Here is a 17459-nt window from a genome sequence, read left to right as displayed (position 1 = left end):
TTTCCTTAATTTCTCTTTCTGATTTTTCATTTTTAGTGTATAGGAATGCAGGGGATTTCTGTGTATTAATTTTATATATGGCAGTCAGATTCTTAACCACTGGACCACCAGGGAAGTCCTGCCCTGCTTGTCTTTGGGTGTGAAGCTTTCTGAGCTCTGACACAGGGCAAATTCCAGTGATCACCACCATGACCAGGAACAGGCCACGTCCATCACCTTGAAAATGCCCAGGAGCTGCCACTTTCTCGTTTCTCCTTCCACACCTGAATTCCTGACAAAAGGATCTGTCTGCCTTCACTACATTTTGTCCTTTGCAATTTTCCAATTCCTTATGTATTCCGAATATAAGACCTTTCTCATACTTGTGATTCACAAACATCTTTCCCCTAATAACAAATAGCTTCCCTTTTCATTACAGGAGACAGGAGTGATGAAATCTACTTTTCCTCCCCACCCTCAGAGCTCAATGTTGTGGACCCAGCAAATGCCCATGAGATTCTTCAGAAGTGAAAATGAATTCTGCTGTCTGTCCATCTGTCTCTCAGGTAGTCCCCAGAGCTATATTTCTCATCTCTGATCCCCTACCTGAATGGGAAATATAATAGAACTCTCTAAGGACAGGTGCTGTACCTTTGGCTGTGTATTTCCTCACACTAGTATTTCCATTATCAACCAAGAAATGACCCGCAGTCTGTTCTCAATATAAATCTGGTCAAATATAGACCAAATGAAAAGTACCTGATTTGTTCCAGGTGCTTTACTTTATCATTGTGTTGTGCCATGATACTGATACAGTACATGAATTGTTTTCTATGTGGCACCCTCCCTTTTCATTTAGCATCTTATTGTAATAACTATGTTATACATTTTAAAAAGTTTTGCAGGCTTTTTACATTCATTTGGGCTTCCCTGGAGGTTCAAATGGTAAAGAATCTGTCAGCAATGCGGGAGACCTTGGTGCAATCCCTGTGAGACCCAGGGTCAATCCCTGGGTCAGGAACATCCACTGGAGAAGGGAATGGCAACCAACTCCAATATTCTTGCCTGGAGAATCCCCATGGACAGAGGAGCCTGGTGGGCTACAGTCCAGGGGGTCTCAAAGAGTCAGACAGGGCTGAGCGACTAACACTTTCACTTTACCCTCATTCCCATTGTTTTATTTCATTCTTCTCTTGGGGATAGGAAAGCATCCTGCAAACCAGTGTGCAAAATACAATCTGACAGACTTGAGACCTGAACATAGGGACACTCTTGGAGGAACCTGGAGAACCTTGGCAGCTGATTATTCCTCTGTGTGCCACAGTTCTCAAAGGCAAAAATGAGGGAAGTAATACCACCTGCTTCTTGGGTGGTGTCCAGAATCAATTACCCAGCAGGATCTTAGCTTCGCACTTGTCCCTGACATGTTATTATTGTAGGTGGCTTGGATGGTAAGGAGTCAGCCTGCAATGCAGGAGACCCAGGTTCAGTCCCTGGGTTGGAAAGCTCCGCTACAGAAGGAAATGGCAATCTATTGCAATATTCTTGAATGAAGAATCCCATGGGTAGAGGAGCCTGGCAGCCTACACAGTCCAAGGCGTCTTAAAGAATCTGACAGGACTGAGCAACTTTCATTTCCACTTCACATGAACATTTTCAAATCAAAACTCACTGTCATAATAAAGTTCTTTTTAAATACAGCATTTCCTCTAGGATCAGAAGCAAGATAAGGGAGCTCACTCCCTCCCCAATTATTCAGTCGATCAGCTTATATTATTTTATTGTAATTCTAAGTGTCAATGGGTTTGTTCAAAGTTTCCACAAAGGGCTGTCTGAAGGGCTCAGCTGCAGTTTGAAGCAGCCAACCCCTGCAAGCAGAGAAAAATATACAACACTTCTTGTGGCAAAAGGCTTCGTCGCGTTTTTTCAACGGCGAAGGGCGGGGAAGAAACAGAATGTCGATACTTGGAGCAACACTGCCACCTGCAGACCACAGAAACCAGAACGCCACAAGGCCGAAAGAAAACCCATCCTTTCTGTTGGGTTTTCGCGGAGAGGACTGGACAGCGTGGATGCGGAAGTTGAGGGGGATGCCCATTAGGACCAGAGAAAGGAAGGTGTCTTCTCGAAAGGGCCCGGCCAAACCACCCGTGGACCGCGGGCTCCTCTCCACTGGCCCACGGAACCAAGGCAACACAGGCAGGAAGTCAGGGAATCCGGGAAATCCGGTGCTTGGTGGGCGGGGATGCGCTCCGATTGGTTGGTTCTGGGCCTGCGCGCAGGAACCCAGTGAGCTCTGCGCCAGTCTCCTGGCCCAGGTCGGTTGGGAGTTTTCTCCTGGACCCTGTTTCTAAGTCTTCATTCACTGAGGAACCTGACCGGGTATGTCCGGGTCCTGTCGCCCACTGCCGAAGCCCCCAAAGTGCGGGACCGGTAAAAGTCCCCTGTATTTCTCCTCCCACCCACCCCAGGCCTGTGAACGCGTTCCTCCCGTGGTACACTCACTGTTCTCTCAGCCCTCACTCTTCTGATCCGTCCTCATTGCCCACGAGGCTCACCCGGTCATCCTGGAGACTCTCCGTCCTCTTCGATGTTCCCCTCCTCCCCACCCGAGCATCCCCCTGCCCACGGTCGCGCCCCAGGCATCAGTAAAGACCGCGCCCTTCATGCGCTCCTGTTTCTAGCCTTGCTCCCTTCTCATCACCCTCAACATGATGTCCTGTCCTCCAGCTCCCTCGCTCTAGTGCCAGTGCACTGATACCAGAACCCCCTGGAAACCCCCACCTCACCTACCACATGTCCTTCAACACTACCCGCCAGGCCCCTCCTGGATCCGCTGAGCCAGGGCTGGAAGCTGTCCCCTGCAAACACATCTCTTGTGCTCCTTGCACCCTCCTGCCTACCCACGCCCTGCCAGTGTCTGAGCACCAGAGCGTTGAGGAGCAAACTTTACAACTTTACAGAAGTGTTTTATCTTAAATCCGTGGCCAGAGTAGAACTGCTGTTCATTTTCACTCTCACCTACCTACACTACTACACTACACAGTAGTAACCTTCCTCCATCCTAATGACCACCAGCCCCACCTGGCAATAATTCCTGGAGAAGAAACCTTCCTCCATCCTAATGACCACCAACCCCACAGGCCAATAATTCGTGGAGAAGGAAGAAGCAATCCCGTGGGATTTCTCAAGGTTCCCAGTCCCAAACTCCGTGTTTCTGCCCTGGCAGTCAGCTGCCCCTCTGCATGTGTGCTCCTGACTACACCCAGCCCCTCACCTCTGCTCGGGATCCCATGCCTTGCACCTTCCCAGGGACTTTGCACCTGCAGTTATCACTCCTCTGTCCTGAACCAGAACCTGTTCCCTCTTCATCGCAGCATTCCACAGCACAGGGGGAAACCCACCATCTTCCACCCTGTTCTGCAGCTACTGGCACATTACCAGTTGCCCTTCAAAGTAAAACTGCTTCAAATTCTGCAGAGATATTCTCTCCTCAGCCCACTTCCGTGGAGCTTTTGTCCCAGTCACTCCGCTGTAACTGGTCTCGTCATGGCCATCATTAATATCCTGATATTAATATTTCCTGATCCCACAGACACTCTTCAGTGCTCATCTAAGCCAACATCTCAGGCATCTTTGGCATATTTGACTCTTGTATTCTTTATCCCTCTGTTTTTATATTTCAGGGGCGTGGGGCGTATGTGACACCAAAGTATCCTAACTGAACTCCACAAGGTACACATTCTACACTATGCCCCCTTTGACCTGGGTATTGTATGGGAAGTCTTGGGTCAAATGAAAGACAAGCCAAAGGAAAGAGCGTCCCAGTCACAATGGGGAATGGCCCACAGAGGCAGGTGGCAGGCAGAGGTGAGAGAGCTCAGACAAGGGAGGTGTGACAAGAAATAAACACCAGGGACAGGAGGGTTCCATCCTATTCACACTTGGGACTCCAGGGGCACAGTGTACAATGACCGAACGGAGTCTTTGGGCAGAAGGGTGGCTGCAGTTTAGGAATTTCATTTTCTGGAGCTGATCTTGGTTCCTGAGGTGGTGCAGGTGAGATCCAAGGGAGGGACCTGTATCACTTTAGGGTGAAATGTGGAAAGGGACTGAATCCAGATGAAGCCTAAGCAGGCAATGGGCTAGGGGACCTGGTGGCCGAGGAGTGGACATCCCTGCCTGTTGATGGGCTGGACGATGATACCCAGATTCAGAGGAGTATGCTGATGCCAGCAGCGGGGCTGAGGCTCAGGCAGGGAGCACTGGGTCCACAGCAAGAGGAGGGAGACAAAAATGCAAGTTCCACCACCCCCACCCATGGGCGGTATAGGTCAGCATCAACAGCTGGAGCCAGGAGAGGACAGTCATTTTTCCCTCAGGGAACACTGAGGCCTCTGTGAGGAACAAACGTATGCCGTGTTATAGACTCCCTCTCCCACATGACTGCGAGCCTTGTAAGTGACATATACCCCTGCTCCATCGCTGAAAGAAGTAGAGAGCATTTTCACCAGAATAGACTGAGTATTTGTATCTGTGGATATTCAGTTGGTTGCATGCAACCACACTTTCAAGTCAGAAGCAACTTCAGTGGGGGTTTTCCCGTTACTAACCAGTATGAAGGGTGAACACTCATGAGGAAGATCAGATCATCCAGGGAGAAAAATACATTAAAGTGTCTGTGGAGTCTAAGGAGCATACACTGAGATGTGATCTCAGCAACCCACGTCCCCCACCACCACCCTGGCTCTTCCTGTGACCATGTGTTGCAGAGGCAGAGTGGGGCCCAGAGGGAGAGGAAGGAGGTCTTCCTGGAACTCCACTGCTGCTTTGAAAATACCACACTCCCCTCTCAACATGAATACTCACCTGTGAAGGTCATTCCAAATTGTCCACTCTGTCTTCTAGTCAAGAGTCCTGATGAGCTTTTGGAACTGGCTTCCTGGTCTCTTTGGTTGGGGAATAGAAAATAGCATACCCTGCAAGCACACAGGCCTCTATTTCCAATACCCTGAGTCTCTGATTCCCTTCAAACCATGCTTCTTGAAAGTATAGACTCCAGGAGCATCCTTATCTGGTTACCTCTTTATTCCTCTACTGAGTGCCCATCCACAGAACATCCCCTTGCTAACGTATCCCAAGAGCTCCATGGGCCAAACCGTAGTACCCAGTGCTGTATTGTCCACAGGCACATTCCGTCTTCAAAAACACTGTCTTTGGTCAGAGTCTGTGACAGCAACCATCCTGGTTTTCCTCCTCCCTCTCAGTTCATTACTTCTAAGTCTCCTTATTGTCTGTTTACTTTGCTGCTGCTACTGCTGCTAAGTCGCTTCAGTTGTGTCCGACTCTGTGCGACCCTGTAGACGTCAGCCCACCAGGCTTCCCCATCCCTGGGATTCTCCAGGCAAGAACGAACATTGGAGTGGGTTGCCATTTCCTTCTCCAATGCATGAAAGTAAAAGGTGAAAGTGAAGTCGCTCAGTCGTGTCCGACTCCTAGCGACCCCATTGACTGCAGTGCACCAGGCTCCTCTGTCCATGGGATTTTCCAGGCAAGAGTACTGGAGTGGGGTGCCATTGCCTTCTCCCCCATTTACTTTTATCCCCTCCTAAATCTTGATTTTGCTTTCCTCTGGATTCCAACCTGTGCCCTGTGCTCTTCCATTCTATACATGATCCTTGGGTGACCACGTCACCCCCCAGAGCTTTTACCCATCTGACTTGTTTTCATCTGTATCCCTCTGTATGCTGATGGCTTTTCAAATCACCAAATCTACCTAAGATGTCTCAACTGGGCCCCACGTCCCCCACAGGCTGAGACGTATGGGCCATCTGCACTCAGATGTCCCATAAGCCCTGCAGACCTGCTAGTAGCCCCAGGCCAGTGTTCCCTGGGGTGTCTCATGGATGGGCACCGCCATCCACCCAGTTCCTTAAACCACAATCCAGGGCATGCTGCTGGGTGTGATCTTCACCGAGCCAGGACTCCCTTGGAGCTGCTCTGGAAAAGGCGGACCCGAGATCTTCCTGTTGCCACAGGTGTGGATCCGTTCCTCTCAGAGGCCCTGTTCCTACAAACACGCTCTGAAGATGTCCTGAGCACAGGTCATCACCCTCTTTTGGATGTCTGAGGGAACCTGGGCACTGTAATGCACCTGAGAGGTTGAAAGCCCTGTCTTTAACAGGACGGTGAGTCAGGACACAGCAGTGTAAGCCCATCATTGGGGAACATGCCAAAGACTATCCAGAAGAGATCCCTAAAGCAGAACATTTCAAGAGGTGAGTTTTCATGGGTGTGCTTCAAACAAGGGATTCCTTAACTGTATTTTTCCCAGTAAACATCCTGTTCTTATTTGGTCTTCATCTGAGCACGGGAGTTAATTTGATATCACACGAAACAGTTTAAAACTGCAGCTGAGCACAGGCAGCAGATGCACTGACAGCCGATCCTTCTACATCAACATCAGCAGCTACAATTCTCAGCCATCTTTGATCTTTAAAGCACTATTCTGATCTGTCGAATGAAGTTATCTCCACAGTGTTTTAGAAATGTATTCAACTAGGCACAAGGGGTCCTGACAAGAACTAAAACGTACTGAGTTTCACTGACAACAGCAGGGTTTTAACTGTAAACTTTAGATTCAGGAACACACAGCAGGGCAAGTACAAGGTCAGTTTTCAAACTAGTATTAATTTGGGCAAGTCGTCCCTTTCCTCAGCCTAAGATAGCTGTAAAGTAAGTATGGCGCGTCATGATGAAAACCTGCTTTGCTTGTAGTGAGGAGTCGCAAGTTTTTGATGTTGCATTTCTTCCTGTAAGAATGGGTTTTGTTTCCACAGCTACAGTCTTGGCTTTCATAAGCGAACTTTTTCAGATAATGCTCAGGCCAGGGCCACATTCCAGAGCTACTACTTCAGATTCTCTGGGGCTGTCCTGACAGCATCAGCTCTTCTAAAGCCTCTCCAGGGGAGATTTGATGCACAGTTAAGATTGAGAAGCACAATTGCATGATGCTTCACCTGTCCTGATTTTAAACAGATTCCTGAAATGAAGAGCCATGTTTGCTACTAATGAAATTTCAAAAAATTTGTAATTACATGTCTTCCCTTCTGAGACGGATTTTGACATATTTATTCACAGCCATATTTAGAACAATTTCAATAACTCAGTGGTGTATTATGCCCCCAAGTCCCCTTCCTTACCAGACACTCAGGCAGATGGAGGGGAGGGAACGCACCTCAGCCCTGGCGGCAGAAGGAGGATGGATGGAGTTCCGTTGTCTTGGTTACTGCTTGGCTGAGCATGCCTCCCGGGTTGCTGAGCTCAAGTAGGGGGCCTCACACCAGGATAACAGGTATTTCTGTGACCAGAGGTTGGAGCTAAGGGCTGAAATCCGTTACTGAATCTGGGAAACTGAAGCTGGGTCGACGTGATTTGAGAAGAATGGGAAAACAACTAAGTAGAATTTCAGATGCAGGGTGCGTTCTCGGAGCCTGTCCAGAGCCACTGACTTGTGGTCACACAACGGGCGCCTGTGCATAAACACAGAGACACACTAGACGTGTGTGCTCACTGGGGATTCCGTCCTGACGTGCACAGCGACTGTCTCTGGAGGGAGCATCTAGCACATGTGGAGGAGGCCGGACCCAGAACGTGGAAGGAGCAGGGGCACTCCTCGCTGTTGCAAAAGCAATGGCATATCTTTCCCCCCATGTCTCACTTGGACATCTGCATTACCTTCCTAAACTGCTTCACTGAGGTATAGTTACACACCACAAATCACAGCCATTCAATGCATCCAGTGCAGTGTCCTTTAGTAACTTCACACAGTGGTGCAACCACCACCACAGTGAACTTGTGCAACACTGCCAGCACCACAAAAAGCGTCCATGTACCCATCAGCTGTCAGCCCCCAATAGGACCTGCAGGCCCAGGCATTCTCTCATCTAATTTCTGTCTCTGTAGATTTGCCCTTTCTGGGCATTTCATATCAAAGGACTCCTGCAGGAAGTGGCCTTTTGTGTCTGGGTTCTTTCACTGAGCATAAATGCTTTGGAGGCTCACCCATGTGGCAGCAGAAAGCAGAAGTTCATCACTTTTCATCCATCTATGCTGTTCCACTGAATGGCTGCAGAATACTCTGTTTACCACTCTCCAGCTGACAGACTTTTAGGCTGCTCCTCTATTTGGAGAATACAGACAGTGCTGCCGTGAAAGACATGTAAGTAAGGACAAGTATTTGTGTGGACATAGGTTTCATTTCTTTCTTTCTTATTATTCCACAATTTCATTTCTTGTTTTGCCCTTTGCACAGGCTAGACCCTTCAGTCCAAAGACATCGACGGAGTCACAGTATTATCCCACACCAGATGCTGTGCATTACAGGAGCTGATAGAGGACACAGCCGTTTATTTAGTGCCTTCCACCTGCCAGGTCATGGGCGCTAGGTGTTTTACATCTGTTATCCCCAGCAGGTCTCCGAATAAACCTCACCAACAGGTAGAGTTATTGCCACTTTACAGATAAGGAATTTGAGGCTGAAGCACAGAGCCTGGTCTCCTAGGGCCTGCACTGGAACCCAGCTTGAGTGTAAACTGTGAACTGTGGGATGGAGGGAGATGACATGGGGAGAGAGAGGAGTTTGGGCACAGGTCCCAGAGACTTTGCATACCATGGGGGAGCAGGGAAACATCACACCCTTGGTATCAGTCCTGGGCATCCCCTTGCAATAGGAGGAGCCTCAATCCATCTGAGGACAACATTACCAGGAAGAGAATGATGCACGCAACAGAGATGAAGTCTGTGAGTGGTTTCCAGGTGGGAGAGGTGTAACAGAAAAGCCAGCCTCCTGGTGAGGGTTCGTCTAGCTGTGAGGGAAAAGCTCGAGGACTGTGGCTGAGAAGGAAGGAGCCTCTAGGGCTGGACACAGATGTCTAATGTGACCTTGAAGTGCTTCGTGAAGCTTGAGGGTAAGGCCTGACCTGCAACCTGCCCCATGGCAGCTCAGTATTTGTTACAACAGGGAACGTGCCAACACATTCCTACGAACCTCATTCAATACAAAACCCACCTGCTCAGTTCATGTCGTTATTAAGAATAATTCACCCATTTTCAGGCGAGTCTGGTGTGGCCCAGTGGGCCAATTTATTTTCTCAAGATTATGTGTTAATAAGTGGCAGAACTAGGTGGAAAGGAAGGTTATCTGAATCAGAGCTAGTGTCCTTACTCACAATACCATATTGATTCCTCAAAAAAGGGAAAAAAAAAGGTGGGGGGAAGGGTAAAACAAAGGGAAAAGAATAAAAGGAGACCCATGATGCTTACTGTATTGGGGTGTCCACCATGGACTGTGAGCGAAGAGAAAACTCCTCAAAGTGGTCTAATTAGAAAGGGAACTGACAATCACACAACATGAAGCCGGGAGACAGCGTGGTCTCTGGCACGGTGTACATGTACACGGAGAGCAGAGGGAGCACAAAGGAGGGCACGGGGAAGGTACGGAGTAGAAGAAGCTATGGCAGCAAGAGGAAGAGGGGAGAGCAGGGTGACAGAAAGCCTATGGACTTGCCCAAGGACACTGATCAGCAGGTTCAAACCGTCCATCCTGCTGATGGCAGCCTGCGTGGAGGTTACACTTCTCACCTGTGAAATAAAGTAGCCTGGCGCTCTCTGAGCTGTATTAAACCAACAAGTATCCCCCCAGCGCCTGCCTGGTCATCAATGCCCTCAGCACAGTGCTGAAAGCAGCCATAGCCTAGGACAGACCTCAGTCTCAGGAGGTAAAGGAGTGTCCAAGATGCAGAATAAAGGGGAAGCCTTTATTATATCAGAATAAAGGGAGACGGACATTAGACACTCCTGTCAGAGTGGGGAGAGACAAAGGGATTCCCCTCACCCGCTCAAAAGAACCAAAATTTGAGCTGAGGACTTTCAGGGTTCACTCACTGACAATTCAGTTGAGAAACGGCTGCTATAATTACTATGCACTAGGAAGGGGAAAGGAGGGTGTTTCTCTCGTACAATAAGCTTCTCGACGATGTGGGGATAAAAAACACAAACGGCCCTGGAGCAACAGAAAACTAAGTGGAGAGGTTTGCTCCAGCCACTCGTTTCCTATGGGTTGTTTGCAACGAATTGACAGCATAACAGCAGCTGCACTGCTCTGTGTACCTCACTTTATCATCACTCATAAGATGGTAAACGTGTTCTGAGCCCCTGTGGTTAAAAGGTCCTCAAGGAGCTCATGGTGGGGTGGGCAGGAAGCCAGACTGAAGACCATGGTGAAACAACTGTGATGAGAGCCTTGGCCACAGGGGCCAGCGGAGGGTGGAATCAGGCCATGAGGAATGGCTTTGCCTGGGGGTGGGATAACATATAATATTATTGTCCCCATTTGCAGGCAAGGGAACTGAGGATCAGAGATGGTGACCATCCTACTCAAGGTCACACTGCTTGGTAGTGGTCCTAACCATCTTTCATGTACATCTGTTAAAATGTGAAGGTCTCTGCACTATTCATTACACCACTCTCTGTCTCTCTCAATGTTGTCACCTATTTTCACTCACAATCACCACCTTATACATTCCCTTGGCTCTAAGTCCTTGTTTATTATATAAATAATCTGCTGAGCAAAGTATAGATTTCCTGTTAGCACATCCAGTCTGTCTACTTTATAAAAAATATTTCCTTGCAGGGCACATTGTACTCACCCAAACTGATGGTTTTCACTGAGCTTGTACTGCACCCATATGCAGGGTAAAGCCAATGGAGCACTGGGATCTGTAGTTTTACTTATCTCTTTCACACAATCTCAAGCATAATTTTAAATGTAGCCAATATTCAAGTAAAAACAGTAGAACAACTGCTTTCCTATAATAAGCAGTCACAAAAGATTTCATTGAATATTAATAGGTTCTAGTCAGGAGACTAAACCCCTTTCATGGGGAGTTGTGGAAATTCTTTTCCTTAAGTTAAGGAAACCCTTTCTCTTTATACATTTTGTCTATTGCTGGTACCCTGAAAGACTTAAGCAAAGCCAAGCCACTTCACTTTACTGTTTCTGACAAAACAAACAAGCAAAGCAACCCCACACACAGGCGCATAGATGTATGTAATACACCTAATAGAAGTAGGTCAAATATAAGGCAATGGTATCGGAAATACAAGGGCTTCCATGGTGGCTCAGTGATAAAGAATTCACCTGCTAATGCAGGAGACTGGGGTTTGATCCCTGGGTCATGAAGATTCCCTGAAAAAGGAAATGGCAACCCACTCCAGTATTTTGGCCTGGGAAATCCCATGGACAGAGAAGCCTGGTGGGTACAGTCCATGGGGTCGCAAAAGAATGGGACCCAACTTAGGGACTAATGAACAATTGAAATACAAATGGAAACCACTAACTAATTATATATCCAAATTTCTGACCACAGCACAGGTCTACTGTCCAGGATCAGCTGTACTCCAGGAATCCAGACAACGAAAGATACCTTCCTTTTAGAATTACTATACACCGCTGCTGCGCGATTCAGGAGATAAAAGTTTTCAAAAGCATTGCACACCAAGGCAGGACTCAAGGAGCCTTTTAAAAGTATGTTCTTATTTCTATGTCACATCAGGGCCTAACTCACACACTCTTGAGAAAGAACACCTGCGATGATTTCAATACGGGAAATGCATCTCCCCTGAAAATACTTCATTATATCGTCTCATTTTGTGAAGTGGGGCATGAGGTGGGGAGGGAGGTGATGCCAAGGAAAGAGCCTACTTCTGAACCTGGTGAACACTGATTTGAGCCCAATTATTCTGGATCGACCAATGTCCATAGGAAGATTCAATATCGGCTTAAGAGTGTCAATCCCCATCAAGAGATAGAGAAATAAGTCATATAGACTGTCCAACTGCATTCTGATCCTGAAGAGGTGGGGGTGTTTGTGGAAAACAACAGTTCTGAGACATCTGGGATCCCACTTGACGGAAGAGGATTGTGGTCCTGTGGCACTAACGCACACCTGGTCGGTCCTAGAGTGATAGACGTCTCCCTCTGTCTGCGTGTCTGTCCCTGACTATATCCCTCGCTCTCACGCGTTCTTTCTCAGGATCAGGTTCTCACTAGCGGAATGCCAATGCAGTGCTTCCCATCCTCAGGCCAGTCGAGAAGCCTGGAGTGGTGGGTCGGCCTCCCATCCTCAGTGTGTGTGGAAGAGAAGGGTAAAGACTACCGAGAAGAGGAGTCGTCCAGGGTCCTGTAGCGGCTACCTGCCCTTCACAGGGGAGGAGTCTGTGGTCCTGGCTTTGACAGCACAAAGATAGGACATTTACCCCTCCCCTCCTTATAGAAGGACCTTCCTGAGTATTCCCTTGGTTGTGGTGGATTGAGAGGGAGCCCCAAGTGGCCTGAAGAAAAGCAGGTTGTCCCCTGAGATGGTGGCAGTAGGGCGGGGGTGATTCGGAGGTGAGAAGGTAGTGCCGGGCCCTCTGGACCGTGTGTCCCAAGGGCCTCTCACAGCAGCTTGGAGGCTAGGAGGGACGATCACATCCGGAGTCACAAGAAGAGTTTTCGGGTACTGGAGATGCCCTCACAGATGACACCTGGTGATTGTCGGCTCTTGGGGTTGGAGGTTGGGGGCTTCTCCCTGATTGCCTGGTAATTTGTATTGTCATCTGTCTACGTTAGGAGCAGCTGGTGTTACTTGACATTTTTTTTTAATTAATTGATTTTAATTAGAGGGTAACTGGAGAAGGCAATGGCAACCCACTCCAGTACTCTTGCATGGAAAATCCTATGGATGGAGGAGCCTTGTAGGCTGCAGTCCATGGGGTCGCTAAGAGTCGGACACGACTGAATGACTTTACTTTCACTTTTCATTTTCATGCATTGCAGAAGGAAATGGCAAACCACTCCAGTATTCTTGCCTGCAGAATCCCAGGGATGGGGAAGCCTGGTGGGCTGCTGTCTATGTGGTCGTACAGAGTTGGACATGACTAAAGTGACTTAGCAGCAGCAGCAGCAGCAGCAGAGGCTAATTACTTTACAGTATTCTGGTTGTTTTTGCCATATATTCACATGAATCAGCCACGGGTGTACATGTGTCCCCCATCCCGAACCCTCTCCTACCTCCCTCCCATCCCATCCCTCTGGGTTGTCCCAGTTCACCAGCTTTGAGTGCCTTGTTTCATGCATGGAACTTGGACTGGTCATCTATTGCACATATGGTAATATACATGTTTCAATGCTGTTCTCTCAGATCATCCCACCCTCGCCTTCTCCCACAGAGTCCAAAAGCCTGTTCTTTATATCTGTGTCTCTTTTGCTGTCTCACATATACGGTCGTCGTTACCATCTTTCTAAATTCCATGTATGTAGGTTAGTATACTGTATTGGTGTTTTTCTGTCTGACTTTACTCATATAAAAGGCTCCAGTTCCATCCACCTAGTTAGAACTGATTCAAATGTATTTTTAATAGCTGAGTAATATTCCATGGTGTATATGTAACACAGCTTTCTTATCCATTTGTCTGCTGATGGACATCTAGGTTGCTTCCATGTCCTGGCTATTGTAAACAGTGCTGCGATGAACATTGGGGTGCAGGTGTCTCTTTCAATTCTGGTTTCCTCGGTGTTTGCCCAGCAGTGGGATTGCTGGGTCATATTGGAGCTTTATTTCCAGTTTTTTAAGGAATCTTCAAACTGGTCTCCATAGTGGCTGTACTAGTTTGCATTCCCACCAACAGTGTAAGAGGATTCCCTTTACTCCACACTCTCTCCAGCATTTATTTTTTGTAGACATTCTGAGAGCAGCCATTCTGACCAGCATGAGATGATACCACATTGTGGTTTTGATTTGCATTTCTCTGATAATGCGTGATGTTGAGCATCTTTTCATGTGTTTCTTAGGCATCTGTATGTCTTTTTTGGAGAAATATCCATTAAATTCTTTGGCCCATTTTTGATTGGGTCATTTATTGTTTTGTTATTGAGCTGCGTGAGCTGTTTGTATATTTTTTGAGATTAAATCTTTGTGATTTTTTTTCTACCAATGATTACCAGTAAGACAAAGGGAAAGAGTAAAAGCAAACGAATAAAGACACCGACTGTATTTCTACCGATTGCAATTGGAAGAGCACCACAGACCTGATGATCAGACTGTCAAGCAAGGTGGTTTTGCACTGTACTTTATTCCACAGAGAGTAGTAGAGAAGTGACAGTGGGGACCTTTGCAGGGGGGAAAACATTTAGGGGGAAATCCCATCGACAGAAGAGGAAATGATTATCTTTGTGACCAGCTAGTTTCAGGAGAACAGACTTTTAATCACCATTCCTAGTCATGAGACAGAAAAGAAGGAGTTGGATGGTCTGTGTCTGCCCTTTAATGACAAGGAGGAAGGTCTGTACTTGACCTTGTGGTAGGTAAACCCAGGAGTCACTGGAAACTTTGGATGACTCTTACCGAATTCAGACGGGCAAGGGCGGTGCTTTGCATTAAGTCATTTTGGGGACATGAAAGTCTGCAGAGATTTCTTTACTGTGGGTTTTCTTAACAGCTCAGGTGAAGTTGAACTTTGTCATCACTTTAAATATGAGCATCTTTCATGCCGGTCCCAGTAGGTAAGTATAAAGGCAGAGAGGTTCGAACACCCCTCACCTTTTAAAATTGGATTATGATTGCTTTAAATGTTGTGCTAATTTTTGCTGTAGGACAAGGGTGAATCAGCTATAAGTGTATACATATATCCCCTCCCTCTTGAACTTCTCTTCCACCCCCGAACCCCACCCCTCTAGGTCATTACAGAGCACCAAACTAAGCTTCCTGTGCTATACAGAACCTTGCCCTAGCTATCTATTTGACACATGGTAATCTGTATATTTCAGTGCTATTCTGTCAATTCAATCCATCTTCTCCTTGCCTGCTGTGCCCATAATTCTCTTGTCCATGTCTGAGACTCTAATCTTGCCCTGCAAATAGGTTCATCAGTACAGTTTTTCTAAATTTCACATATATGTGTTGATGTAGGATATTTGTTTTTCTCTTTCTGATTTATTTCACTCTGTATAATAGGTTCTAGCTTCATCCAATTCACTAGAAATGACTCAAATTCGTTCCCTTTTATAACTGATGAATATTCCATTGTATACATGTACCACAACATCTTTATCCATTCATTGACAGACATCTACGTTTCTTCGATGTTGTGGATATTGTAGATATTGGTGCAAGGAACATTTGGGTACATGTGTCTTTCTGAATTATAGTTTTCTCAGGGCGTATACCCAAGAGTGTGATTTCTGGGTCATATGGTAGTTTTATGGGCTTCCGTGGTAGCTCAGCTGGTAGAGAATCCATGTGCAGTGTGGGAGAACCCAGTCCAAATCCTGGGTCGGGAAGACCCCCTGGAGAAGGGATAGGCTAGTCACTCCAGTATTTATGGGCTTCCCTGGTGGCTCAGACAATAATGGATCTGCTGGTACTGCGGGAGACTGGCTTCGGTCACTGGGTTGGGAAGATCCCCTGGAGGAGGGCATGACATCCCACCTCGGTATTCTTGCCTGGGGAATCCCCATGGGCAGAGTAGCCTGGTGGGCTACTCCGGTGTTGCAAAGAGACGGAAACAGCTGAGCAACTAAGCACAGCAGGGCACGTGGTAGTTTTATTCCCAGTTTTTAAAGAAATCGCCATAATGTTCTCCATACTGGCTGTATTACTTTTCATTCTCACAAAGAGTATAAGAGGATGCCCTTTTCTCCACGTCCACTCCAATATTTATTTTGTGTAGACTTCTGATGATGGACATTCTGACTGCTGTGACAAGATAGCTAATTGTGCTTCTGATTTTCATTTCTCATGATGAGCGAGGCTGAGCATCTTTTCATGTCTTTGTTGACAGGTTCCGTTTTTACTCTGGATGCAATCGACACTTGAACATCACTGTATAGTTCTCAAAAGGTTTTTTTTTTTTTTGGTAATCTAAATGAAGGCAACAAAAAGGAGTCATTATCGCAGAGTAGGATCATCATCCTCTTCAGTTCAGGAAACTAACTCACGGAGAGTGTAAGTAACTTCCCACGGTCACAGAAGGAATAAGTGGTGGGACCTTGATTCAAATCTAGGTATCTGTGGCTTCATCACCTCCCAGCTTGGCACCACAGGGTGATCGTTTCCAGATCCACACATCAGGCTCAGCACTGTCTTCCTGACTACAGACTCCCCTAGTCAACTGACAGGGCTGCAGGGAGACTGCACTCAACAAGTGCTGGGCAACTTCTGGGACACCGGAGATGCCTTCACAGGGAAGAGAAGTGAAAGACACGCTGGGTCCCACAGGCCTCTACCCACCCCCTGGGGGGAGTGAGGAGCTACAGGAGGTTCTAAAGGGGGCTGTTTCTGTGACAGACAGGCTGATGGACTGCCGTTCTGCATGCATGTGACAAGAAACACTTGTTCCTTTGAGTTTATTTCTCTTTACGGTTGACAATACATACCACATGGTGAAAATATACAAAGCAGATATGTAAAACCAAGCGGATATATGGATAAGCAGATACATTCCCATTATACAGACGGAATACCTGACAGTAAGACAGCACTTCTTTGTAAAAGGAGAACATTCTCCTAGACTATAGCAATGAAACAGGAAATTAGTGTTTTTCTTAATTCTTAGCCTCATTCCCCCATCACAGATCATGGGCACAGAGAAGTTAGGTCAGCTCCCCCAAGTCGTTCTGATAGTACGTGTTTGAGTCCCCCAGGCAAGGAATATTCAACATGTCCAAACTGCACCCATCCCCCACAACCACCACGCCCCACAGAGCTGCACCTCCTTTACTGTCCCCTGACTCAGTGCAAGGCAGCCTTGTCCCCAGCTGCTTAGGCCAGCGATGCTTAAAGCCATCCTTGCCTGCTTCCACTCTCTCACCACACTTTCAGTCATCAACCCTCACCTCTCGACCTCCTAAGTCTAAGTAAGATCCTGTTCCTTCTCTCCATCAGCACAGTGAGTTCCTTAGGCCAGGTCACCCTCCTGTCTGTCCTTGACAAGCACCAGCAATCCTGATGCTTTCTAACACATGGTCTGTCCTGCTGCCTGAGGAATGGAAGCTTTCTTCAGTGCAATCTGGGCATGACACCCCTGTGCAAAACTCTGCACGGGCTGCCTGCTGCACTTAGGATACTGTCCAGCCTCCTGGACTAGGCACAGCAGGTCTTGTCTGCCCCCAAGTGCCCTATCTTCACCAGACACCCTCCTTCTGCTCCACGCCCCACTTGATATTCCAGCCACCCAGACCTCTCTCTGTTCATCAGATGGTCGGTGTGCTCACACTCCTATTCCCTAGCCACCCCCCGCCCCCTCTCTCCCCCTCCCCACCCACCAATTTCACAATCTCACTCCTGCCTTTGACTCCATCTTCACATGCCCTTCCTCCCTCCTCATCTGCCTGATTCCTTCTTAGGTTCAGCTGTCAGGTTCCGTAGAGCAATTTCCAT

At 47.5% G+C, this 17459-nt stretch overlaps 1 protein-coding gene and 1 long non-coding RNA gene across 3 annotated transcripts in view; both read left to right on the top strand.

The window, feature by feature from the left end:
• Positions 1–17459, top strand: part of LOC133244039 (P antigen family member 3-like) — a 62439-nt gene that overhangs the window by 33109 nt on the left and 11871 nt on the right. The window lies entirely within an intron of this gene.
• On the top strand, positions 3576–16465 carry LOC133244037 (uncharacterized). 2 transcript variants are annotated; one of them, XR_009735256.1, is made up of 4 exons: positions 3576–3714; positions 6018–6257; positions 11409–11566; positions 15862–16465. It is a non-coding gene; the product is annotated as an uncharacterized LOC133244037 (long non-coding RNA). The 2 variants fall into 2 exon arrangements; XR_009735255.1 differs by lacking the exon at positions 15862–16465 and having other exon boundaries at positions 11409–12267.

The sequence above is a fragment of the Bos javanicus genome, unplaced genomic scaffold, assembly GCF_032452875.1.
Source record: "Bos javanicus breed banteng unplaced genomic scaffold, ARS-OSU_banteng_1.0 tig00004423_1, whole genome shotgun sequence".
Lineage (NCBI taxonomy): Eukaryota > Metazoa > Chordata > Mammalia > Artiodactyla > Bovidae > Bos > Bos javanicus.
The sequence above is the reverse complement of the archived record's forward strand: the minus strand, read 5'-3'. Positions and strand labels throughout refer to the sequence as shown.